Source organism: Lemur catta, chromosome 6 (assembly GCF_020740605.2).
Source record: "Lemur catta isolate mLemCat1 chromosome 6, mLemCat1.pri, whole genome shotgun sequence".
NCBI lineage: Eukaryota > Metazoa > Chordata > Mammalia > Primates > Lemuridae > Lemur > Lemur catta.
Window position 1 is genome coordinate 51,312,998 of NC_059133.1, and position 19,362 is coordinate 51,332,359.

General features: G+C 40.9%; 1 pseudogene; it reads right to left on the reverse strand.

Annotated features, from left to right (window-relative positions):
• Positions 1–3,545: 3,545 nt before the first annotated feature.
• On the reverse strand, positions 3,546–4,871 carry LOC123640539 (annotated as a pseudogene).
• Positions 4,872–19,362: the final 14,491 nt, after the last annotated feature.

Here is a 19,362-nt window from a genome sequence, read left to right on the forward strand (position 1 = left end):
GGGTCTCCTCTCTTTCCAAGGCAGGGAAACTCAAATCTATGCTCCAATCACGTGTTCTCAGTGAGCCCTCAACCTTCCCTTGCTGCAGTGCCCTTGCTGTCTGCCATCTAGCAGCCTGCGGAACGCCGCCCCGGGGACTTCTCCTGCTCCAGCTCCTGCCGCAACAACCCCAGATTTCTCAAGACTTATTAATGCTGTTGCTGGGACTCAGTTTGCCACCTCATTACCCTTCGTCCCATCACAACTTCCTCTGCCCTCACTGCGTGGGTAAAATTCCCTTCTATGCTCCCAGACAGGGTATCCTACTTCAGAGTATGGATTTGCCTTTTCTAACCATAGGACCTTGCCAAGCGCCACTATCCAAGGACTTGTACATGTTTATTCTGCTGACATGAGATACCGCTTAACATCACTTCAGAACAAGGGATCTACTCGTGGCTGCAGGCCGGACTGAGCAGTGGGACAATCCTGTGAAGGTGCTGCTGAGACACCCCTTGGAGATGATTCGCTGTGGGAACAGTGATCATCAGTATACACCCTAAACAATGCCCATTATGTGGTGTTGTGTCCCAATAGGTAAAACACATAGGTCCAGGAAGCAAGGGGTGGTGGTAGTAGAGACCCCTCGTACCACCATTCTAGGTGACATAACTGGGGAATGTGTGCTTCCTAACCCTGCCCCTTTAGGCTCTGTGCATCGAGAGGTTCTGATTCCCAGAAGGGGAATTCTTCTATCAGGAGACATGGTTAGAGTCCTATTAAACACTGAGCTGCAGCTGCCACACTGTTTCTTTGAATCCTTTGTGCCAAGAGACAAATAAGCAAGGAAAAGGGTCATTAAATTGGTAAGAGTAATTAACTCCAATTACAAGGAGTTGGGACTGCTCTTATACAATGACGACAGGGAATAAAATGATTGGTGCCCAGGTTATCCACTGGGCATTGCTTGGTACCCCCTACCCAATTTGGTGGAAACTGAAAATGTACAGCAACCACAGCCTAAGAAATGTATGAGGACTAAGGCCTCAGAACCTCCAGGGATAAGGATCTGGGTCACCTCGCAGGTAAGCCACAAAAAATAGCAGAGGTATAAACCATGAGTGAGGGGAACCTAAAATGGGTAGTAGAGGAAGGAGAAGATAACTATCAGTAGTGACTTTCAGACAGCTATTGTGGCAAGGGGCTGGGTGGGTCCCACTAACCTTTCTTCTTTAAGTTTCATAAGGAAACAAGACCAACCAGAATTTTGAAGGAGCAGTTGTTCCAAGATGGGGTATCTTGGGTGGGAATCATACTGTATGAAATAAACGGATCCAAGGAATAGACTATGTGGATGTTGTGATGTCCCTTCTAGATCCCCACTTGAAGATCGAGACATTCATTCCTCTAGCTTCTGAGAATGGGTGCTGATGACAGATCTAGGAATTGCTCTCATCCAAATGGAGCTGCCTCTGCTTGGGGTGAGCTGGTATCCAATGACTGATGGATGGGAGATTTCAAAGGGCCGGCCCCCTTGCCCTGATATGGCATGACTCTGAAAGGCCATCCCAGCACCAGAGCTCCATGGGGGATCTGCTGAGGCCTCAGTCACATCATCTCAATTCAACATTTTCCTCTGCCTGACTGTGCTTCCCTCATTCCTTTACAGGTGCTGTTCAGTGCTACTCAATAAATCTACACACAAATAACAAAATCTATTCCCAGGGGAACCCAACCTAAGCTAACCTTATGAACCTTGGTTCTGCGTTTGTAAAACTCATACAGCAACACCTACTTAACAGGGTTTCTATGAGGATTAAATGAAAAACCACGTGTAAAGCATTTAGCATAATTCTTAGTTCATACAATGTTCAATACGTGCTCATTCTTGTGTGGTCCTATTACAAGCTTATTCTTGGTTTACATGTCAGTAGTGACATTACTATTAGTAAAATCTATAAAGCCTATCCTTCAGTGTCTCATTAACTCCTTCAAGGGAGAGTGTCACGTTCCAAATGAACTTGGAAATGATACTCTGTGAGAATGGCAAACATTCTCCAGTGGGTATCCTCCAACCAATCTTGATGTCCCTTGTCCCACCGACCATACAATCAAATACAACATCTCTTTAACTGGGCAAAGTAAAGGCAGAGATCTTGTTTTTATACCATTCCTCCATTAAAAAGAACCAGAGCTCCTTAGAGAAATAGCTGACTCTAGAGCTTGGGGAAAGAAAGTATAAAAAAAGTCTGAAATATCTTGCTGTGTCAGAAAATGAGGAAGTGCTCAAAGAATACTGGGGACATGTCAAAAGGACATGGTATCCAGTTTGAGGGGCTCCCTCTGGCCAAATCTAAAAATTGAGCATCAAATTGAATATTGAATTAATAAATTCTAAAACACTGAGTAAAATAAAGATCCGTGAGTCTATATTGATAATTAAATAAATAGATATATACATTTTCTTTGTTTTTTCCTAAGGTTATGAAGATATTCTCATGTTTTCTCCTAGAACCTTTATAGTTTTAGAATTTATGCTTAAATCTGCAATTCATCTCAAATGTATTTTTGTGTGTAATATGAAGTAGAAATCAAGGTTCATTGTTTCCATATGTTTATCCAGTTGTTCTAGTACATTTATTGAAAAAAATACTTTGGTCCTTGGTAAAAAAAAATCAACTGACTGTATATTAATATATGTGGGTCTATTTCTAGACTCTCTATTCTGTATCATTTCTTTCTTGTTCTCTGCTTATGTTGATACTACCCTGTCTTGATTGATGTGGCTTTATAGAATGGTCTGAAATAAAGTAGGATAAGTTTTCAAGATCGTTTGGCTCCTTCCTTTCAGAGATATTGTGCCTCAATTTCCAGCCATCCCCTCATTCCAAACTTTATCCTGTCATTCCTCAGGTTAATAGGACTGTGACTTTCCCATAAGCCGCATGAGGACAGGAAGAAGTGCCCTCCAGGGAAGAGCTCCCTGTATGAGGATTTCACCAGGGTAGTTTTCTTCTTGCAAGGGTTGCGTCCCCTCCCGTTCTTGCTAGCTTTTGATCTCTCTCCATGTCTATAATGGTTGTCAGCAAAAGAGTTAGTTTAATGCAAGCTATTTGGCCATTACTGGGAGCCTTAACCTGTCCCCTGGTTTTCAACACTGAATTTCAGGTCTGTGCTGACAGCTCACATCAGCCCTACCTAGTGATTCCTATCAAGTGAGTGAGCTTGGAATCATCCTCTGCTGTTGCTGCAGCTCTTCATTTTCTTTTTTTGTTTTGTTTTGTTTTGTTTTTAAGCAAGATTTAATGAAACTGCACAGCATCCAGAAAAAAGAAATGTTCTGGGATCCAACATGAGACCAGATTATACATTTTTAAAGGGAGGAAAAAAAAAATCAATGCTATTTGGAAGAAGGAACACTGTAATCAGGATGTAACTCCAAAATAAATCATACAATTAATTATTTTTAAAAGAAATTGATCCACATGCAGACAGACAGATGAACATATGTATACACACACACACACACACACACACACACATGCACGCACGAACGGCTGTGACTTTCAGGCACTGTGGGAAAAGACAAAGGGAGTTAAGGGGACTGAGCAACAGCCTCAATATGAGACCACCCAATATTCCACTGAAGAGATGACGTTCAAAGAGTAGTTTCACAGGTGAATAGTTTTAGTGCTCTTGTAGCCAGCCCACCTTAAACCTATATTGTAAGCTTTCTACAACATACAAAATAGACCAATAACTATGAGGATCACATTCCCATCTTCAGTAGTAAATACACATGATAATATGTCTATTATTAACAGTAGGACCAAATAACGTATAAAGCAAAGACATTTACACAAGTGCTGTGTTATCAACATGCTCTGAAGAAGAAAACCCATCTGACTAGATCTAGACCTAGGCCTTTTCTCATGAGGTGGTCTATTATTCAGTAAACAGGAGGAGGCTGAGGTGGGTGGAGGGACCGGCCCTGGTGTCTTCCTATGCAAAGAAATGTCTCTGTGGCAGCCCAGGGGCTGACTTATTAGTGGCACTGAAAGGTCCACTGGGGACTCCAGGAGGCTGGCGGTAAGGTGGGAGAGGAGCCGGAGACTGGCCACTTGGTGCTGTTCTGATATTCACAGGGGAAGGAGGTGGTTTGACTGGGGATGGGGTAAGAGGCCCCTCTCGACCTGGGTGCAGCCTCTGTCCAGGCGCCTGTGGCAAGGGCGTCTCTCTGTTGCAGACTGGGACTTTGTCGCTGTGCACAGGCACAGGTGTGGCAGTGCGTTGGCACAACGCTCTGGGATGGCGGGGAGGGGCAGAGGGGCGGTGCTTCGTGGTGTCCTGCTGGTGGCATGAGACCGCCGGGAGAGGTCCGGTAAAGAGGGTCTCTGCACCCGGGGCGGTTCTGGGAGCATGCCCGGCTGCTGTCTGTATCGCTTTGAGGACTCCCGCTGGCTGGGGACAGCGGCGGCCTTGGGACAGCGGCTCCAGAACCAGACCTGGAACTTGCAGAGCTGGCTTATCAGCCAGGTTCTTCTCCAGGATGGCAGCACTCCGATCGCCCATGGGTGGTCACCTTCCGCTTGGTCCCTTTGCAAATGTCCTGGAAGAGGGCTCCTCAGCTCCGCGGCTCATGTGGCTTCTTTCAACTCAGCTTGGGCTGCCCCGTGTTTGCTGGATTAAAAGTGGGAGGGGAGGAGCACCAGGTGGCGTGGACGGGGAGGAAGAATTGGCATCCTTGCCCTGCTCCCAGTCGGTACTGCTCTCTCTCCGTCCTTATTCGCAGCCTTAGGTCACTCATGTACCTTACCCAACCCTTCGGGAGCCCTTATTTCCTGTCTCTCGAAAACCTTCCTCCTCATTTTCACAGACCGCGCTTTCCCCATACCAATTCCAGACCCAGCTTTTCATTTTCTCGCAGTTTCGGAAACGGCAGGGTTTCCCCAGCCCCTCCCTAACGCACCGCACGCACCTGAGACTGTGGAGCCCCGGCTGGACGTCTAGTTCCTGTCTGTGATTGCATTGCCCCCAAACCTCATTCAGGACACATGGGGACAAGAAGCAAAAGCAGGAAGCACCTGTAAACACCCTAGAGAAAGATGGCAGAGCCACGGGGGTGGGAAAGGACTGCAGGGACCACAGTCAGACCCAAAGTATTAGTAGATGGACGGGTGAAGCGAGGCAGTGGGGCCAGGGATGCTAAGATTCAAAACAAAACCCTGCCTTCTAGACAGGAGCTATTTGTCCATGTCTGCTGGTATCGAAGAAAGCTTTTTATTACTCTATTGACACTGTCTCTTTTGTCCTCCCTGGGACCACTAATCCCTTAATTATTCCCAAGAGAACCAAAACTATAATTACCCTTCTAGCTACCCTTGACTCTGGGCAGCCTGGACATCACAGTCATGTCAAATCTCCCTTCCCCAAAGGATTCTTTTGTCTCTTTTCCCTTCAAAGGCAGCAATTCTTACTTCTGAATCACCGCTATTATTAATCTTTTCCAATTTCTCCAAAAAAAAAAAAAAAAAAGCAAAACTACAAATTTTCTAATAAAAAGGAAACTGATCCTCTTTTGGAAATGATGCTTGTCTTTGAAAATGCTGCAGCCACTTCAGCGGGACGGGCATGAAGAAAAAAATAATCATTATAATCATCTTCAACTCTATGACTTCAGTGTAGTAAGACTTGAAGAGCCTCCGGTTACTCGACTTAGGTCAATTGTTTTGTTTATCAAAGAAAGATAACATAAACCCTAAACAAATCCAGCTTCACACTTTCTTTTTCTGACCTTTCATTGAACAATATCAGTTGTCACTTTGGCTTGCAGACTGACATTAAAAAGGATGAAAATATTGCTTTCTTAGGACAGATTCCTTTTGGCACAGGTTTTATTCCAAACATGATGCTCTGACAAATTAGCCCAGAAAAACAGGGCAGGAAAGACTGTCTTTATTCCTGCTTGTTATCGTCTTTAATATTACCAGGGCAGTTATTGTTCCATATGCTCCCAACTCTTTGCTTCTCATTAAGGAATGGGATTTGCATAGATTATTTGATGGTAAACACCTAACTGGATTGTAAACTCTGTGGATGAGGAACTCCCACATCATTCAGCATACTTCTGGGCACATGGAAATGCTCGGTAATTCTTATTTGATTGTATAGCACACATGTTGTTCAATATTAATATTCTATATTTGACCTCTGTTTCCCTGAGTGTCTAGATCCACACTAATTTCATGCCAGTTCTGTGTCAACAGCAATATTTTTTTTCCATGGGTTTTGTAAATACAGTGGGAAAACCTTTAATAACTCTGGTTAATAGGTTATTATCTTGAGCTTCTTCCTGTACACAGTAATCAAATTGGAAGAGATAAGGCCTTTTAGCACACTCAAATCCTTGTAATAATACTTCATATTATAATAGCAGGTTCTATTTCAGCATATAATGGTAAGAAACAAGGTTGATAAGTATAATGTTGTTTGGGGTGATGATTAATTGATTAATGCCTTAAATATGCTTGACCAGACAGAATTCACTGAATAATTTCTTTTCTTTTTTTTTTTTTTTTTGGCTTTCCATACTCTGCAGCGTAAAATAGGGCATACGGCCTGGGGAGAGGAAGGAATCTCTTACCCTTACTCTTTTTGCTTATAAAAGAGGAATAGTAACACCTGCCCAGCCTACCCCTCAGACTTGTAGTAAGGGTCAAGTGGGATAATGCATAAGAAAATGCTTTGTACATTGCCAAGCTTTGCACAAATTCAAGCTGTTAGTATAATTTGCCACATACATAAGTCAAAGCCTTACTGGGCAAAGATCCATTCTAAACTTCTAGGATGAACATTTTAAACCCTTTCTAAATCTGCAGGATATAATGTGAACTATTTCTTTCCATTCTACAGATCAATGATAATTCTGCCTAGTCACTTATTTCATCTGACAGGGACCTAAATAAAAATAATTAAAAACTGATCTGCATACCACATATTCATTATTGCCATATAGTGCCTTACAAACTAGTCACAGATCAATTAATCAACGTTTTCCTCAATTACAGTCTGTCAGCAGATAAATCTACCAAACCAGTCAAGAGCATTACAGGCCCATGGTTGTGCAGGAATGAATTTGCAGATGCTGGGACCATTTCTCTTGAAAGGCAACAGTGAAAAATGATAGTTTCACCTCACCTTTTCTGCAAGCATAGGAAGTTTGCAACTTTATGAAAGGGTTATGTTGACAGAGTCACAGTAAGATACTTGAAATCCATATGTAGACTGTGTGATGGACATGGCCCTGGCACAGAGGACCTGAGACATTCTGAGGATTTCTTCTCCCAGCACATCAGGGAAGTGAACCCCACTTGTGTATTTCTCTGGTAGTAAGAAAGAGTGCAAGGTCCTGTTTCTGAACCAACATAAGAGAATTGATAATATTGTCACTGCTCTTGGGGAGGGCATAAGATTCCAAGGTGAATATTTTTGTATGTTTGTGCATATTTGCTTTGATGTTTAGGATAATAAGATAGTTTTCAGTAAGCATGGAAACCATTTTAACTTTAAATGCAAACTTTTAAGGAAGGAAGGATCTTACTGTTTTATTCCCCTGACAAATATCTCTCATTAACATGTTTCATTTATTACTGAATCCCACCCCATTTCATTTTCTTTTTTCTTTTTTTTTTCTCCTTCTCTTTAAGAGACTGTGGTAAGAGGAAAACCTCAGGTACCTGGCTGCTGAGACAGACCTGGCCCTCACTGTGCTGGACTCCCCAGCAACACGGGGCTCTTCAAGGTTTGTTTTCCCTCCTGGAATACAAAAAGCTTAATGCACAATGAACCACTTCACTGGAAATTTATACCAAAGAAGTTATTTCTATATTTGCAGGTGGTGGATTCTGGGTAACTGACTCTACCCTTTAAAAGCTGCAATCATGAATTTTCTCTCTGGTTCTCTCTTTCCTTTTTAAGTTCCTTCCCCTAGATAATTTAATCTGTGATCATTTAGAGCTAGAAACAGATTTAGATTGTGTTTCCATCAGTGATTTTTGCAACCTTAAAAAAAGGAAATCTCAATACCTGGGCCCACCCTCAGATGTTTAGTTGGTTTGGGGTGAGGTGTGGGAGGCAATACTTTTTCAAAGCTCCTGCATAATTTCAATGTATGGCTATGGTTGAGAATCACAGTCTAGAACGTAATGGATGCAGAACATTGCTTTGGAAATGCTATGGTTGATGGGAATTAATGCTTATATCATAAACTATTACATCATCAACATGTATTTAGGGAATGTACTTGAGTTTCCCAGATGTTGTAAGTATGGACCTTGAAGTGATGCACTCCTATGCACCCTGTCGCCCCTGTGGAACCTTGGAAGAGTGGAGTGTATGAAAGAGTTGGAGCAAAATTCATCCCCTTTTGCATATTCAGAAGGAACTACAGATTCTCCTCCCATGGGTGCCCCAGGCAAAAGCTGCCACAGGTGAAAATTAGATTCCAACCAGGCTGCTCAGAGAAGCCCCTTTGGCTGCTATTGAGAAGAATAAGAAAAAAAAAAAAGTGAAAGAAGAAATTACTTTGAATTACTTTCTACATGCCTTGAGTCATTAATTTCTTTAAGAGAACAAAAAGAGATTCATTCATTGGGGGAGGGGTTGATTTCTCCATGAGAGCAAAGGATTAACTTAATAATGGGACATGAGGTACTGGGGAGTTTGCTTAGTTATATAATAAAGGTGGCATCTTGTCCCAGTATAAATGTAACTAAAATAATACCCTGTTACCTTACAGAGGCTTCTGAAGAAAATAAGCAACAGGTACTTATGAAGTGTCTCATGAATATGAGCTGCTCACTTCCTTGGCCTAAATGGATATACAGAAGCACTAATGAAGATTGGGGCAGCAGTTTCTCAAAAGCATAAGCCAGACATCTCAGGCTGTGATTACCTTCTCCTTTAACGGGTACATAAGCCCCTCAGCTAAGTCACCGGACTAAGTAATTTTCTGTAGGAGGAGCTCAAGATTCAGATATGTACAAAAAAAGTAGATTGTCTAATAGCAGTCAAGAACACCCAACTGAGTCATGATACTAAGAGGCAGAGTTTTCAGAGAAATGATCAAAGCCCTCTCTCCCCCTCCCTCCCTCCCTCTCTCTCTCTCTCTCTCTGGTTTCACCTTTCTTTATTGGATTCTTGCTCCTTTCTTTGGTTTACTTTCTGTTGGTTTTCTCTATTTTATGTTCCCTTGGAGCTGGTGGGATATGAGCCAATGGTACAAATTCTCCACAAGGAAAAGTATCCTTGCTTTCAATTCCCCAAGTCCCTAGAGTTCAAGGGAGAACAAAGGAGAAGAAACTTAGAATAGGTGACTTAAGGGTGCTTTGTTGTAGGCTTTAATGAGAACTTTCCTTCCCTTTGATTAATATTTTGGGCCACCCAAAAGATACTAAGACTCCAGTCGAGATGAGGGTTTGGCCTGCCCCTGGTGGAGGGTCTTGGGCTAGATGCACAAAGGGAGTCCTTGAGGCTCCCATTTCATTTGTTCCAGTTCACTGTGTTTGGAAACAAAATCCCTGTCATAGAAAACTAGAGAAATAGCGGGGCCAAGTCCCCAGCTAAACTGATTGCAGAGCTTCTTCCGAAAACCACAGTATTCACAGTGCTGGTTGAAAATGCAGAGAGTGGGATCCTGACCATGTCTATTTCTCTCCATAGGACATACAGCCATTGGCAGTCAATGTTGGTGCCCTTTGCTTTCACCATTACTTCCTTGTCTCTTCTCCTTGCTCTTCTGGAGTCATTTGATTTACCAAGTCTCGTGTATTATATTGCTTTAATTGCTAAATCAAATAAATGTTATGACTTGTCTTTATCTGCCTGTTCTTGTCAGCCTACCTTTTCTGAGCACAGATTTGAGCCACATTTTTACCTAAAATACCTAAAGAGACCCTATAATTTTTATTAAAATGCAAGATTTTCTATCTCCTCCCCTTTATATGTTCTACATAAACTCTGCACATACTCTGGTGTTGGCTCAAAAAGAAGCAAAGATCAATATTCTTGATGAGTTGCCAATTAAAAACAAAAACTCAGAGAGTTACCACTGATCTCTAGAATCTGGTACTATACCATTATTCTTGTTTTCAAAAAGTCAATATTATTTTCCTGAATTATGCACTAATAATAGGGTGAAAGCAATGACTTGTTATTGTGTTTTCTCTTTTGTTTTAACAAATTCTCATTTTATTCATTTACTTTGTCATCATCTACCTCAGAACAGAATAAAGGCAGATATTTCTCCTGGTACTATAGACTAAATTACAAATGAAGGTGAACATTAACAAATGAGAACATCGCAGTTATTTCACTATAATGTGATGCCATTTCCCTTTCCAAATGTTTGTTTTATAGCCTAGCTTTACAGGAAAGAGCACAAAGACCATTAAGAGAAGTTCAATGGCCCAGAATTTCATTCTATGTGGACAGAGATGACAGTACAATCACTCAAGGCCAAAAATGAGGGATAAATGGAAGATTTGACAATATAGTTCTCCAGCAAGTCCTCATTTGAAAAATTGTGTTATCTGGATGTATTCCAAATTCAGGGATTGAAATGCCAAGAACTGTGAAAGGTCTAAGGTCTTTCCCTATTTACAAGTTAACTGGTTAGCTAGCCACAGTTTCATAGACTCTGGTAGAAGACAATAGACTCTTGAGTCAGAGACAAAGGACTTTATAACTCACAGTCCTGCAAGCAGCATGAGTTTCATTTTCATGTCAGTACCCTCCCCAACCCAACCCCACATCTGCATGGAAGTAATGTGGAATAGTCAAGGTGGATGCTGTGTATGTAGTAAGTTTACCTCACACAGCTAAGAAATCCTAAATTTAGACATCCAATTCATTGATAATATACTACCAGCAAACTTAACCCAGACTTTGCCTCAGAAGGACATATTATCTTTATTATAATGGAAAGTAAATAAATCTGCTCTCTGATCCATAGAAAAATGCTATCCCTATCTTCCAAGGCTGTTCTCTGTAAAATATCCTTGAAAAGATAATTCAGAGCAAAATATTGTCAGTGCTTCTGCCAATAAGACATGCAGAGAGATCCATGGAGAATCATCCCCCAACATGAAGCTTATTATGAAGCACTCATCAAAGTCTGTTCTAGTTCACATATTAGTGGGCGAGCTCATATGTTTGTTTGTTGTCTAATAATCCATCTCCTCCCAATTAGACTATGAATTCCTAGAACAAAGAGAGGGTTTGGTTGATATCTCCAGGGCATATCCCTGTACCTAGTAAATACATGATAAATGTTTAATAAGTGATCAAATGATTGGAGCCACACAGCAGAATTTATTTTATGATATATCTATAGATGTAAAATATGTCATATTAGGAAGAAATTAATTTTAATATTTATTATTATATTCAAGAATAAACTGATCCTTAATAGATACGGGCACCCATGTATACCAAAGCCTCCAGACAAAAGTTTTCATTAAATTTTGCTTAAAAGTTATTATATGGTTATTTCTTTGAATAGAGAGATTTTGCCAGGCAAAATGGTAAATTAGTGTTCTGTAAAAATAACTGAAACAGTTCCTTGGCCTAGGTCTCATCTCAGTATTTATGGAATCCTCTTAATGGCAAGTAAATTGAATAAGTCTTATATGATTTTGTATAACCACCAAAAATGATTACTTAGAAACACTGAACTGACCACTAGCAGAAGAAATCAGAACATTTCAACATCTAGTCCTCAAATTTTGACCCTCGCCTCCCAATAGAGTGCTGATCTCTCAGATTAAGTTCTCATTCTTGTGGATCATCTTAAGGCTATATGGTTGGATGATGATCATCATGTACATATAAAATAGCAAAAATAATGTCATGGTAGATCTTAAAACAGTCTTCAAGTTTTAAGGCAGCTAGTAAAGTGATGTCAGGACTCAGAAGCAGAAACCGAGAATGACGACAAAGGCTGTGGCCCAGGGAGTAAGCGGGAACTCCAGGACTCCTGATAGATTATGGCTCCGGGATGGGCCCAGAAACAGGTCGGGAGCAAAGAAGACACCCACATACACCCATGGGCATGTTCACAGTGTGCTTAATGGACTAACATGACATGCCACAGTCACATTCACCCTAGAGTTGGCAAAAATCAAGCTGGGAAGAGGCAAGAATCTCATTTAAAAATACCACATTGACTTAGACTAGATCTGTGGTGAAGGTCCAGGACCTCTGTTTACCTAAATGAGCTTAGGTTAGTTAGTTAATCTATAAAATTATCTGTAGCAATGCCCACCTCACAGGACTGCTTTAGATATTAAGTGAATTAATATATGTGAAAGAGCTTCACAGGCCATGATATGAATGGTGGTCACTGTCACATGGTATAGGGGGTGGCATTGATTAGATTGCTGGCATGGCAGAGCAGGGATGTTGTACCCCACTTCAAGCCTTTCACTGAAAAATAAACCAGATAATCAGGATGTTGGTGAAATGATAGCAGTAAGAAATTTTAAAAGAAATAATCAGGCATCCCTCTGTAAGTATTGTAATAGTCATGAAATATCTATGAGGATTAACTGTAATGTTTGAGCTATGTGATTTTCAGATTGCATGGTGGATAGACATCCAGAACTGCAGTGTGATTTTTTTTTAATTAACTTTTGAGCAAATCTGTACTATCAAAACCTTGTCATCCTACATTAAGCCACCAGGGTAAGCACACAAGCTCCTTGAGGATAGTTTTTATACTTGTGACTTTCTTACTATGTTTTAGACTTTCTAACCTCCCCTGAAACCTTGGGAACACACAGATGAGAAATCACAAGACAGTAACTTTAGTCCTTGTGTGTAATTATAACTCTAAATATAAATAGCATTTGTTCCATTACTATAAGTGGAAAAACTTTCTTGGAAAAACTAAATGATGATTACCTCTTAAATTACTTTTCTTCAATGTGTGAAATAAACAGGGTGTAGTGGGTTGAAAATTTAATTCTTTGACTCATGTAAAAATTCAATCTGTCCGTTGTTCCACCTTTTGGTATTTCTCCAAGGAGGTAAATGTTTCTTGAATGCTTAGCAAAATGCCTAGCACATAGTGTATGAGTTATTAATATAAATGTTTAATGGAAGGCAGAAAGAAGGAGGGATAGGAAATGAGGAAGGAAAGAAAGAAGGAAGAAGATAAGGAAGAAAAGAAAGAAGGAAAGAAATGAAGAGGAATAAAGGAGGGAGAAAAGAAAGGAACTAACAAGAAAAGAAAGAAAGGAGGAAAGTGAGAAGGAGGGAAGGAGGAAGAGAGGAAGGAAGGGAAACAATGAGGAAAGGAAGGAAGGAAGGGAGGGAGGGAGGGAAAGATAAAGGAAGAACAAAAAAAGAAGGAAGAAAGAGAGAGGGAGGAGGAAAAACCACATCACATAGAATGCTAAAGAAATGCAAACTTAAGTTATCGATCACCTAAGTTAGTTTTAATTCAAGTAAAAAATGACCTGGTGCAATGTGACTTCTCCCACTGAGGTCAATCTAGCATCTCCTAGAATCAAAGCAGGGCATTCAGACCTGGTCTTTTGAATCAGCCATTTTACATACCTCCACTTGTGAGTGCAACGAACATTTCTCACACTTATTCCATTCCTGAGCCTCACCCAACTCCATTCTCCCACCCTACTCTTCACTCCCTTCTGCCTTGCCTCTCATCCCATATTGGGACTACCTGCTGCCTGGGGCTTACTCCATTCTGAAGCCTGACCTTGTCTTGAAGCCTCAGGTAAATATGGAGTGTGGTCAGTTGGGGTGAGAATGCTAACTGACCCCAATGCTTAGTAGCTTAAAATTTTAAATCTTAAACAGTGTCAAAAAAATACTATATCAAACTGTCTTGGCATAAAGATGTTTCCCCTTCAAAATGGCAACATTAAATTGGCTACATCCAATTGTCATCTACCTTTTATGGAGAAGCTCTTACTTTCTACTGGGGTCACATCTTCATCATCGATGTCTGACAAGGGCAACTAATTCAATCTTGCACCAGAGTTTGGAGGAAGCCCTGGCAATTTTTAATTAGCTTCCTGTTGATCAGCAATTCTAGACTGGTGCCAATTTAACAAGTCCTTTCCTTTACAAAAGATACCATCTACTTTAGTAGATCAGAGCAAGTGAGGGTGAGTTGGTTTTTGTTTTTCTTTTTTTCTTTATCATGGAATAAAGAATGCACTGTTATTCCTTTTTATGGGCTCTTACTCCACACAAATGCACCTTCATCTGAAGGTTTGAAAAGAAAGCGTTCACTTTGTCACAGGAGACCTGCTAAGATGCCTAATGGATGAGCTACACACTGTTCCCCACCCTTCTGTCTCTCAACCCTTCTCTCCTCTGGGCCCCATTTGTCAGCTGTGTAATTGCACCCTGTCTTCCACAATTTCCCAATTCTCTAATCTTCCTTTTGCTCCTCAATGTGGCACCAGCCATCAGCTCTTTGCTAATCTCCTCTGATGCATATTGACATGCGCTTCCCTTCATCTTTTCACATTCTTTGATCACCTCTTGAGCCTCTTCCTATACCTAAGAGTATAAGCCCAGTGCCATTGATTGGTTACCTCCTTTTCTACCTATTTTGGCCTTCTAATGTCCAAATTCCCATTTCTCTTATATCACTCTGATATTTTCCCGAGCCTTTAGATAACTAGTCATTGTTCCTTCTTCCCTGGATTTATTGATCATTTTTACTTCATTTTCTTCCATTTTAGCTCTCGTTTATTCAACAAAATGTTTTGATTGCCTAAAAAGTGTAGGATCCTGCCTATAAAATTTTCATACCAATTATATCAACAACAGATTCCTGTGCATCATCTATATCCAAACGTCCCATTTTTTGATATACATACATTTTGTGGGCATATGCTAAAAATTATGAGAAAAGCCCTTCTTACAGTTACAACAGGTATTTCAGTTCATTGGAACATAGCTCTGTTAATGCAGCAAGTATGTCAGGAATGTGTGAAGTTCACACTATGTATGCAGCATTCCTTCTCACTGCTGAAAGAATGGGAAATTTGAGGGAGGTGGGAAAGGAAAATTCAGCCTGAAACGACTGACACGACTGCACAGATTCTTTCAGGACAACCATTGTTGTATAGTAGAATATATGTTGTATAGTAGAATATAACCCTGATCGAGCTTCAAAGGTCAAAACAATTAAGAAAATAATTGGCGTCATATCTTCATTTTATTAAAAATTACCTAAATGTATGATTGCCAGATTGCTTTTCAAATTCTAGTCATCCAGGTCCTGTGAGCATAGCAGAGGACAATTTTTAATAAAAGGTTTAAGAAAAAAGGAAGGAAGGGAAATAATCAGAGCAAAAGGAAAAGTTAATCATGGAAATCTGGTCACATGGTTTATGCAGACAGATCTTCGTTTTGGATCGTGCTGTGTTGACTTCTATGATAATAAATTTAGTTTATGATCATCTCAATTTAGGAGATTCTCATTCTCTCTTAAAGAGTGCTAGGCAGCTAAGCTAATTGCTTTTGCAATTCAACAAGAATGTAGAAGTCAGATCTCCCCCTTAAAATAATTCTGAAATTCAAAAAATAGAAAACATAAAAAAGAAAAACTCACTTCACCAGAAGGACAATTTGGGGTGCATGGAGGAACAGTTTGTACTTTTGCTGAGTTCAGAAGAGATTCATTTAGAGGGCGACTATGAAATCGAGTAGCAAACCAGCAACTTAGTTAAATTGCTGGCTGGAGGGCAAGCTTGCTCTCCACTCAGCTTTTATCCTTTGCATCCCTCATCCGCAGCCCTGGAACGCCAAGCCAGATGGTTTGTGGCAGTGCTGCACTGCCATCTACAGGAACTGTCATGCCTAACACTACGCCCTGGGTCAGGTCACACCACTTGGCACATCTGGTTTTGTGTGCTAGCTTTACTAGACCACAGTTAATTTTTCATTAAGAGTAATCATTCTGTGAAAAGCCTAGGTCGTTGTTTAATTGACATCAGCAATAAATGGACTAAATACCCTTAAGGAGTACATTTCTGTCATAGGAAACCTGTTTTTAAAACCAAAAGGGCTCATTTTTCAATAAATAAATCGGTAATTCATCTACTATATTGTTTGCTGTCAACACACAATTATACAAGCAAAAGCACTCAGCTAGGAGCAGAACTTTCCTTGACCTTAGCGTCTAAAATATTCTCCAAATTAAGAGTTCATTTTCTTTCAAAAATACATGTGACTAGGAGTCCTTTAAAAATAAAAGCACACTGGTATGTTTAGTATTTGAAATACCGTTAGAGGTTTCTTTCTCTATAGTACAGCTTAACACAGGTAGTTTACATAGAGCAAGTCCCCATAAGATGGTTTTGGGTCTATTCAGCAGGTGATGCCTCATGCAGACAGCAACGCTAAGTGATTCTAGTGACTAGCTTCCTACAAAGGTATTTCCAGTGTTTATTCATATTGGTAGTCTCTTTAGACATAGCAGGACAAATTTTTCATATGCGGCCAAAGATGACCAATAAACACAGAAAAGCTCGGAATCAAATCAAACAATAACTCCGTGGCTGGTTTAGAAGGCATTGTCTCTGCTTTTGATAGTAAGTCTGCATATATGGTTTGACAAATCACAGACAACAGTATGCTAAACCGTTCCAGACCCTCTCCTTTTTTCTCCACGCAAACAAATGTTCCCAAGACAATGATTTGCAGACATTTCAGAAGCACACGTAAAAGGATGCGGAGAGCAACAGAAACTGTGAGATTTCTTTCCCTGCTTTCCGGTTGATCAACTACAGTAGCAATGCCGACTTATTGAAAATTATATGAAAATCAGAAGGATAATTAAAGCTCATTTCTACTGGAAGCAGCAGCCTGAAATTTTCATTGAATTTACACAAATTAGAGAAAAATCAGACTTGACATTATCTCATCCTGAAATCTCCTGCTCATACAAAGAGGGTCCACCTCAGCTGGGACCGGGAACTGGGAGCCAGGGCTGTGGTGCCATGTCAGTTTATTGGTGCTGCTTCCTTCCATTATTTTTCTTTCCTTTGTTTCATTTTTCCTATTTTTTAATTTATATTATCTTGCTGTATTATTTGCATCTGTGAAGGGAACTCTAAATCCTTTTTAGGATGAAGTGAGAATAAAAATAAATAGGTCTATAAATTTTACTCTTGCAGTTTATGATCATCTTTATACTTTGCCTTCTTAACCTCTCTCTGGAATCCTATGCATGTGTCCAAATGGACAAAACCTATCCTATCAGTTTTGCATCCAATCACTTCCTGTGATTGGCCCCCTATGTTGCAACGGGCAGCTTCCTTGCTCAAGTGCAAGGCCGTGTGTGCAGCCAGCTCGCCATGGCCCCTGCACAAGGAGCTTGAACAAGACCCTCAGAACCACAGTTTCTTCATCTGTGTTTCACTTCCCTGGGGCTACAAGAGCCAATTGCCACACACCTGGTAACTTATAACAACAGAAAGGTATTGTCTCAGTTCTGGAAGCCAAAAGTCTGACATGGAGGTGTTTCCAGGGCCATAATCTTCTCTAAAGGTTCTAGAAGATCTTTTCTTGCGTCTTCTAGCTTCTAGTATTGCCAGCAATCCTTGGCATTCTTTAGGCTGTAGATGTGCCACCATGATCTCTGCCTTTGCCTTCATGTGTCCTTTTCTCCTGTCTCTGTCTTCGATTTCCTTCTTTTGAGAAGGACACCAGTCCTTGGATTATGGCCCACCCTAAACCAGTATGATTGCAACTTAATTACATCTGCAAAGAACCTGTTGCCAAAAAAGTCACATGCTGAAGTAACAGGTAAGCATGAATTTGGGGGGAACACTATCCAATTAATAGTACCTACCTTAGAGAGCTGTAGTGACAAATACGTAGTACTCTGAGTGGCACATACTGAGCCTGAATTTAATGGTAGCTCTAACTAAAAGCAAACCATACTTTTACTTTTTTTTTTTTTTTTTTTTTTTTGAGACAGAGTCTCGCTGGCGTCAGCCTAGCTCACAGCAACCTCAAACTCCTGGGCTTAAGCTTATCCTCCTGCCTCAGCCTCCCGAGTAGCTGGGACTACAGGCATGCGCCACCATGCCCGGCTAATTTTTTCTATATATATTTTTAGTTGGCCAGATAATTTCTTTCTGTTTTTAGTAGAGACGGGGTCTCACTCTTGCTCAGGCTGGTCTCGAACTCCTGAGCTCGAGCGATCCACCCGCCTCGGCCTCCCAGAGGGCTAGGATTACAGGTGTGAGCCACCGCATACTTTTACTTTTTATTACCTCATCCACAGTAATGATTCAAGAGACCAGACTCAAATTGTCTTTTGTTTTGTTTTGTTTTGTTTTTACTTTCAGATTTCTTTTAAAGAAAATATTTTTGGTTTATTTTGGATATATTGCTTTGTTTTCTTTTCTTAAAAAAATGATCAATGTATTGTGCTTACACATATTAAGCAAGATGCTTATCTACAGAAAACAAGGAGCTTCACTAATTACTTTGACACTCCTGGTGCAAAGGTGGGTAGGGTAGGGATGTGGTGCAGAGAGGAGCAGTCGCCATGTGCTTGCTAAATGTTAGAAGCATCTGCTTTGGGACCCAGCGATTCTTTAGGTTTAGATGTCCTGCGCCCTCCTCGGAATTTCATCCATGCTCAGCCTCTCCTCCCTTGCTTTTCTTTTGCTTCTGGGCACTGTGGATAGTGCCTTTTTTTTTTTTTTTTTTTTTTTTTTTTTTTTTGAGACAGAGTCTCACTTTGTTGCCCCGGCTAGAGTGAGTGCCGTGGCATCAGCCTATCTCACAGCAACCTCAGACTCCTGGGCTTAAGCGATCCTACTGCCTCAGCCTCCCCAGTAGCTGGGACTACAGGCATGAGCCACCATGCCTGGCTAATTTTTTTGTATATATATTTTTAGTTGGCCAGATAATTTCTTTCTATTTTTAGTAGAGACGGGGGTCTCACTCTTGCTCAGGCTGGTCTCGAACTCCTGACCTCGAGCGATCCACCCGCCTCGGCCTCCCAGAGCTAGGATTACAGGCGTGAGCCACCGCGCCCGGCCTGGATAGTGCCTTTTTATTCTTCCTCCCCATCCAATAATCCAAGAAGATTGTGAAAGCCGAAAGCATAAGATGCGGCAAAGCTAACATGAAAAGACACGTCAGATACAATTCAGAGTAACACCAAGTAATTACTAGACTCCAGCAGACTCAAAACAGAGCCTCCACTGAGGGAGAGAAATAAAAGATTATTCTATCCATTTGATGTTCTTGTTAACCTAATAGCCTGTCTTACCATCACTCATGCTCCAGAGAATTTTGGCGTGGAATGAATCTTGGATGCTACGC